General features: G+C 41.4%; 1 non-coding gene across 1 annotated transcript; it reads left to right on the forward strand.

The window, feature by feature from the left end:
• The first annotated feature begins 7,595 nt into the window (after positions 1-7,595).
• LOC112711757 (small nucleolar RNA R71) lies at positions 7,596-7,699 on the forward strand. The gene has a single exon (XR_003157594.1). It is a non-coding gene; the product is annotated as a small nucleolar RNA R71 (small nucleolar RNA).
• The last annotated feature ends 737 nt before the right edge of the window (positions 7,700-8,436 follow it).

The raw sequence follows: 8,436 nt of genomic DNA on the forward strand, positions 1-8,436 counted from the left end.
TTTTAGTTATTCCTCCAGAATGTCTTTGTTCTTCTTTTCTTTCCTCTTTCTCCATTTAACTCTTCATAGGCATTTGGGTCTCAACTTCTCTTGCATTGGTAGATGAGATATGTTGCTTGTTTTCTCTTGCTATCACTGTGCACTGTAGTCATTGATAATGGATTGTGGAATGTTACATTACTTTCACCTTCTTCTAATCCCATACTACACAAAGGATGCACGCCAAGTGTTCGACGAAAGGCATACTTGAGTTTTGAGCAAATTTTAACCACATTGCCTCTCCACTAGTCACTTTTGCGTACATCCCCACATTCCCTAATCCATTCACTCATTTTTTTCTCACCTTGCTTCCCATTTTAGATATTTAAGGGTATATGCTTCTCATGCTTCTTACTTGCATGCCTCTATTACCCTTGTACCACATGCAAATGAATTGCCTTGCTCTTCACACGTTATCTTACTACATGTTGCAGCTGTCATGTAATATTGATTCCTAAACTATATGGCATAACCTTTCATTGCATATTTACGCTTCTTTGGGTTTGATGTTATTCCCCTTCTTTGCTATTACAGGATGGTCATCAAAAAGGATAAAGGGAAGGCTCCAAAGAAGCCGGCCTCAACTAAAGCGCACCAAGAGCCAACGGCCAAGCCGCTCTTAAAAAAAGACTAAGAGCCCCGTTGATGTTCTCGAAAAGGACAACCCTCCAAGAGATTCGAACAAGTTCCCCAACCGCTACTGCGAACTTGTTTACTCAAGAATGATCGAAAGGAACTACCACCCGGAGCCCCTTCTAGTCCTACCGGCTCATCTCCATCCGATTGTGATGCCACACATTGACCGGAGACAATGGAGGTTCCTCTTGAGACAACCGAAGGAGGCTAATCTCTCATGGGTGGTGGAATTCTATTCCAACTACCACTCACCCCTTCTTACATCAGTATTTGTGCGCCGGAAGCCAGTGTCCATCACAGTGAACACCATCCGAGAGGTCCTTGGGATTGAGCCATTGACAAGTCACTATGACGCTTACCAAGAAGTCTTGACAGCATGTGATGACCGTGCGTTCGATTGGAGCGCTATCCTCCGCATAATCGCTATACCCGACGCATGTTGGATTCGGGGGACCATAAAGCGACGACCAAAAGGTTTGGATGCCCGTTACCTCACTCATGAAGCTACGGCATGGGCCCAAATTTTAGCTCACTACGTGCTCCCGAGCACCCATGGGTCATCCATTACTGCCGAGCTTGCCTTATTGATATGGTGCATCTTAACCGAGAAACCGGTCGACATTTCGCATGCCATTTGCCAATCCATGGGGCGCATTCATGCCAAAGGAAACCTACCATTTCCCGTCTTGGTGACAGAATTGGTTGCAAGGGCCGGCATCAACAGAGAGGCTAAAGATAGGAGAACCTCGATTTCGGTCGAAGGTGATGTCATTCCGACCAAGAGATGCCTCAAGCCCCCGGAACTCACCAAGGACTTTGGATTACCCACACCGACAAGCAACACTACCACATCATCTACACCACAAAAGTCAGCCACCCAACGGCTTGAAGACCTTCACAAGAAATTGGACCGTTACGAGAGGCGTAACCAACGCCGATATGCTCATGTGAAGAAACTTCTGAGCGTAGTCACACCACCTATGGAGGAGCCAGACATTTCCACATCCACCGCAACTTCAAGCGGGGATGACGATGACATTGGAGATGCTGGCCACTCAGGACTCGACCACCCACTGCGCCTTACCTATAGCACGGAGGACCGTGCTAAGTTTTAAGTGTGGGGAGGTCGACCGACCGATCTCCGTAGGTAACACTCAAATAAATTCTTGCTCCTTGAACTCCATTATAATTAGGATAGGTTGCATGATAAGTCTACTTGGTTGGAACAATGAAACTCTTTCTTAGGAAAACCGTGGCATTGCCAATTTTAAAATACTTTGATGCCAAAATTGCATGAAGAACTACATTTTGGAACATGGATTTTGAGTTAAGAACACAAGCTAGTGAGTTTTGAGCCTAATTGCGTGGTTACATCTCATAACCACTTATTCTCCTTCTTGTGTGTATTATTCCCTCTCAATGATGTGATCTTTGATTTGTTTGATTCTTTATGTCCACTATTTTGTGCATTCATGCATTTACATGATTGAGGCCATCATTTCATTTAACTCACTTACCCAAATAGCCTTACCTTTTATATTCCTTTGTTAGCCAATTTGAGCCTACGATTAACCTACTTCGTTCTTATTTTAGCACATTACAAGCCTAAAGCGAAAAACAATACAAGTCCTTAATTTGGATCTTTGATTAGCTTAGGCTAGTGTGTGTGAGTATCATTCAAGTGTGGAAATCTTGGGACATTGGGTGAATAAAAAGGTAGTTTTGTATTTTATTGAAATTATTGGGAATTGGGTACATACTCATGTATTGATCAAATGTAAAACCTTATGCATTGATGCTCTTGTATATAGAAAAAAAATGAGAAAAACAAAAGGAAAAAAAACAGAAAAAGAAAAAAAAAAGAGAAGAAGAAAAAAAAAGGAAAAAAAAAGGGGACAGAATGCCCCAAAGAAAAGTGTAGCTCAATAAAATCAATGCATGAGTGTTGTGAAACGAAAAGGGATACATGAGTATGTGAAAGAGTGCAAAATGGGTAGTTAGGCTAGCTTTGAAATAGTATAGAATGTCATAGGTTAGGTGGGAAGTTTAAGCTTATCAAAGATTCAAATTTCAAGCTCACTTAACCATATATGCATCATACCTTGACCCCAACCCCATTACAACCGAAGAAAAGACCTCATGATAGTTGTATGCATGCATGAAGTAGATGTCGATTGTTAGAAGAAAAACAAATCTTGGAAAGCATGATTAGGGGAGAATTGAGTGAATCAACCCCAAACACCGAGCGGTTAGAGTGTAAACACTTCCGGTGAGGGTTCGATGCTCAATTCCTTGATTCCCGGCTCTCACGAGCATTCCTCATGTAAGGGCGCATATACCGCATTTGATGCTTAGAAATTGGCAATTCCCATACCTTGACCACCATTGTGTCCCATATGCTCGCATTTATCATGAGAAGGTTGATTTGTTCCTGACCAAGTAGGAATTAGCACTAGTCATAGTTGCATTCATATAAGTAGGTTGTACTTCATGAGTCTTATACTTTTGTGATTCCTCGGTCTTCTATGTTTCTTTTACAATTCTCCAAGCATGAGGACATGCTAGAATCTAAGTGTGGGGAGGTTGACAAACCCCATTTTGAGGGTTTATCTTGTGCTGATTTCAGGGGTTTTATCAATGATTCCACACACTTTCTGTATGAAAATACAAGGATTTGCATTCCTTTCCTAGTTTTGCACCATGGATGAAAACATGCTTATTTTGCACTAAAATAGATACATTTCTAATCCTCTCTCGATGCCATTCGATGCCGTGACCCGTGTGTTAAGTGGTTCCAGAATATAGGGCAGGAATGGACCGGAAGAGAGAAGGAAGATGGGAGCAAAGGAAGGGAGCAAGAGAATCAAGCCTTGGAAATCTCGGCATGGGCGCGTGCGCGCACTTGACATGTCCGCGTGGATAGAACAACTAGAAGCCGAAGCCAAAAGTCAAGACACGAGTCGGCTTGCGTAGCGGCTAAGCCATGATCTTCTTGGGCGCGCATGCGTACGTCACGCCTCCGCGTACATTCCAAAATGCATCCATGGCGCGCGCGCGTACCTTGCGCGTACGTGCCGATGTTCGAATATGATTTTTCTTAAGAGGTCACGTGACTCAGGCGTGGAGTTGGTTGGAGATCCTAATTTTTGGGGAGTATATTGGCGGGAAAAGTTTAAGAAGACCAGGGGGCAAGGGTCAAGGACACTTAGTTCATTTTTCTAGTTTTTAGATATTTTGAGGGATAGTCAGTTACACTCTTGGGAGAGGAGAGAGAGATCTCAAGCTTTTACTAGGGTTCTTCTTCATCAAAATTCTGAATTTTCACCCACACTTTGGTGAGATCCATTGCAATTCTCACTTTACTTTGTTCATGTAATAGATTTCCTTCTCCAATTTCAAGTTGTAGTTGTAATTGCTAAATCCCCTTAGATCTAGGATTCAACTTTATGATTTTGGATTTCATTAATACTTTGAGATTTTGATCCTCATTGTTGCTCTTTGACAATTGTTGTTGATTCTTTATGTTGCAATACCTTTAATTCTACTTTTCTTCTCATTTTACTATGACTTTCTTTCTTGCTCATCACATGTTTGATAAAATGTCAACACTAGTTATGGAGTAGAAAATTCTCACTTGGCATAGGGTTGGATCATTAGAAGAAGTTGAATAGTTATGTCAATTGTTGATTTGGAATTAGGGATTGCTAGTTGACTTGGAGTGCACTAAAGCTAGATTCCCATGAGGTGAAGCTAGGACTTGTGACTCAAGTTGACCACCTTCATTTGACTTTCCTCTATATCTAGGGGATAACTAAATGAGGCATGGCCTAATTGTTATCTTCATTGAAAGAACTATAAGGATATGCATTCAATTGCCAACCCTAGGCCAAGGCCTTTAATGATTGATTACTTGTTTCCTACTACATTGCTAAAACTTTCAAAGAACCTTAACAAATCTTTCTAATCAATAAGATGCACATTTTGGCAATTCCAAGGGAGGACGACTCGGGAGACTAATGCTCTCGGTTATAGATTGTAGATTTGTTTGATGATGGAGTTTGCGTCGGTTTAGACTATACTACGATTGATTACTTGATATTTTCTATACCGTCAAAAATTCATTTATCAAGACCTCGGGGATCACCTTCTTCTTGGCCACAACTTCATAGAAGTGGTCTTGATGGACCTTTGAGATGAACCCTTCCATCTCCCATGACTCGGACGTGGAAGCAATTGTCTTCCCCTTCCTCTTTCTAGAGGTTTCTCCAGCCTTATGTGCCATTAATGGTTATTGAAAATAAAAAGCAATGCTTTTTCCAACACCAAACTTAAAATGTTTGCTCATCCTTGAGTAAGAGAAGAAAGAAGAGAGTTGAAGAAGAAGAGAAGTGGGAGATGGAGGCTTGAGAGGGTTCAGCCAAGGGGGTGAAGTGTATATGATGTGTGAAAATGAAGGAGGAAGGATGGGTATTTATAGTGTAAGAGAGGGAGTTGGTTCGTGTGAGAAGGGTTGGGTTTGGAAGGGAAATGGTTTGAGTTTGACTGGGTGGGGGTAGGTGGTTTGTATGATGAGTTTATGGGAATTAAGGAATGGATGTGAGTGGTGAAGAGAATATAGGGAAGAGGGTAAGATTTGATAGGTGAGTGGTGGTTTGGGTAGAGTGTTATGGAGAAGTGTGAAGAGGAGAGAGAGTGAGGCGGGGTAGGTAGGGATCTTGTGGGGTCCACAGATCCTGAGGTGTCAAGGATTTTTCATCCATGCACCTTTCTGGCGTTAAACGCCCTCTATGTGCTATTCTTGGCGTTTAAACACCGGGATGATGCCTTTTTCTGGCGTTAAACGCCAATCTGCTGCCCTTTTCTGGCGTTTAAACGCCAGTCTGCCTGCCAGTTTTGGCGTTTAAATGCCCAGAATGGTGCTAGGATGGGCATTTAAATGCCCATTTTTCTACCTTTACTGGCATTTAAACACCAGTTTGCCTGTCAGTTCCGGCGTTTAACGTCCAGAATGGTGCCAGGTTGCGCGTTAAATGCCCATTTTGGTATCTTTACTGGCGTTTAAACGCCAGTAATCTCTTCCTCCAGGGTGTGCTATTTTTGATGCTATTTTTAATTTTGCTTGAATTTTTGCAGTTGTTTTGTGACTCCACATGATCATCATCCTAAAGAAAATATAAAATAACAATGGAAAATAAAATGAAAGAGTAAATAATATAGATAAATAAAATTGGGTTACCTCCCAATAAGCGCTTCTTTAATGTCAATAGCTTGACAGGAAGCTCTTACAGAGCTTCATAGGTGCTCAAAGCATGATTGTGGCCTCTCAACACCAATCTTAGAGTTTGAATGTGGGGGCTTTGCTTGACTCTACATGGAGAGAATTGAATGAAGCTTTTCATGCTTCTTTCCCATGTTTACAGAAGAAGATCTTTGCGCCTTAAACACAAGGTAGTCCTCATTCACCTGAAGGACTAGCTCTCCTCTGTCTATATCAATCACAGCCTTTACTGTGGCTAGGAATGGTCTTCCAAGGATGATGGATTCATCCTCATCCATTCAAGTGTCTAGGATTATGAAATCAGCAGGGATGTAAAGGTCTTCAACCTTTACCAAGACATCCTCTACAAGTCTATAAGCCTATTTCTTTGATTTGTCTGCTATATCTAGTGAGATTCTTATAGCTTGTACCTCAAAGATCCCTAGTTTCTCCATTATAGAGAGTGGCACAAGGTTGATACTTGATCCTAGGTTACACAAAGCCTTTTCAAAGGTCATGGTGCCTGTGGTGCAAGGTATTAAGAACCTTCCGGGATCCTCTTTCTTTTGAGGTAACTTCAGCTGAACCAATGCACTTAGTTCATTGATGAGCAATAGAGGTTCATCCTCCCTAGTCTCATTACCAAATAATTTGGCATTCAGCTTCATGATTGCTCATAGATATTGAGCAACTTGCTCTTCGGTAACATTTTCGTCCTCTTCAGAGGAAGAATATTTGCCAAAGCTCATGAATGGTAATAGTAGGTTCAGTGGAATCTCTATTGTCTCTAGATGATCCTCAGATTCTTGTGGTTCCTCAATAGGGGACTCCTTGTAGTCTAGTGGACGTCCCATGAGGTCTTCCTTAATGTGAATCACGTCCTTCCCCTCTTCTATAGGTTCGCCCATTTTGCTTGTATTAATGGCCTTGCACTTTCTTTTTGGATTCTCTTTTGTATTGCTTGGGAGAGTACTAGGAGGAGTTTCAGTAATTCTTTTACTCAGCTGACCCACTTGTGCCTCCAAATTTCTTATGGAGGACCGTGCCTCAGTCATGAAACTGAGGGTGGTCTTAGATAGATCAGAGACTATGTTTGCTAAGCTAGAGAGGCTCTACTCAGTATTCTCTGTCTGTTGCTGAGAAGATGATGGGAAAGGCTTGCTATTGCCAAACCTGTTTCTCCCACCATTATTGTTATTGAAGCCTTGTTGAGGCTTATGTTGATTCTTCCATGAGAAATTTGGATGATTCCTCCATGAAGGATTATAGGTGTTTCCATAGGATTCTCCCATGTAATTCATCTCTTCCATTGCAGGATTCTCAGGGTCATAAGCTTCTCCTTCAGAGGAGGCATCTTTAGCTTGCAATTCAGTCAGACTCTGAGAAATCATATTGACTTGCTAAGTCAATATTTTGTTTTTGAGCCAATATGGCATTCAAAGTGTCAATCTCAAGAAATCTTTTCTTCTGAGTCACCCCATTATTCACAGGATTTCTCTCAGAAGTGTACATGAACTGGTTATTTGCAACAATTTTAATGAGTTCCTGGGCTTCTGCAGGCATTTTCAGATGAAGAAATCCACCAGCAGAGTGGTCCAATGACATCTTGGATAACTCAGACAGACCATCATAGAATATACATATGATACTCCATTCTGGAAACATGTCAGAAGGACACCTTTTGGTTAATTGCTTTAATCTTTCCCAAGCTTCATAGAGGGATTCACCTTCCTTCTGTCTGAAGGTTTGGACATCCACTCTGAGCTTACTCATCTTTTGATGTGGAAAGAATTTGGTCAAGAAAGCATTGACCAGCTTGTCCCAAGAGTTCAGGCTTTCTCTAGGTTGTGAGCCCAACTATGTTCTAGCTCTGTCTCTCACAGTAAAGGGGAAAATCATAAGTTTGTAGACCTCGAGATCAACCCCATTGGTCTTAACAGTATCACAGATCTGCAAGAATTCAGATAAAAACTAATGAGGATCTTCTAATGGAAGTCCATGAAACTTGCAGTTCTACTGCATTAGAGAAACTAATTGAGGCTTAAGCTCAAAGTTGTTTTCTCCAATGGCAGGAATTGAGATACTTCTTCCATAGAAGTTGGAAGTTGGTGCAGCATAGTCACCATGCATCTTCCTTGCATTGTTGTTATTATTTTTGGTTGCCTTGTCTTATTCTTTTTTGAAAATTTCTATCAGGTCCTCTCCAGAGAGTTGTGCTTTAGCTTCTCTTAGCTTCCTCTTCAGAGTCCTTTCAGGTTCAGGATCGGCTTCAACAAGAATATCCTTATCCTTGTTCCTGCTCATGTGAAAAAGAAGAGAACAGAAAAGAAGAGGAATCCTCTATGTCATAGTATAGAGATTCCTTTATGTGAGTAGAAGAAGAGAAGAAGAGAAGAACGAGGTGGAGAGAAAATAAAGAGAATTCGAACACAGAGAGGGAGAGAGGGTTCGAATTTTAAGAAGGAGAGAAGTGTTAGTAAATAAATAAATAAATAGAAAGAGAC

Source organism: Arachis hypogaea, chromosome 1 (genome assembly GCF_003086295.3).
Source record: "Arachis hypogaea cultivar Tifrunner chromosome 1, arahy.Tifrunner.gnm2.J5K5, whole genome shotgun sequence".
Classification (NCBI taxonomy): domain Eukaryota; kingdom Viridiplantae; phylum Streptophyta; class Magnoliopsida; order Fabales; family Fabaceae; genus Arachis; species Arachis hypogaea.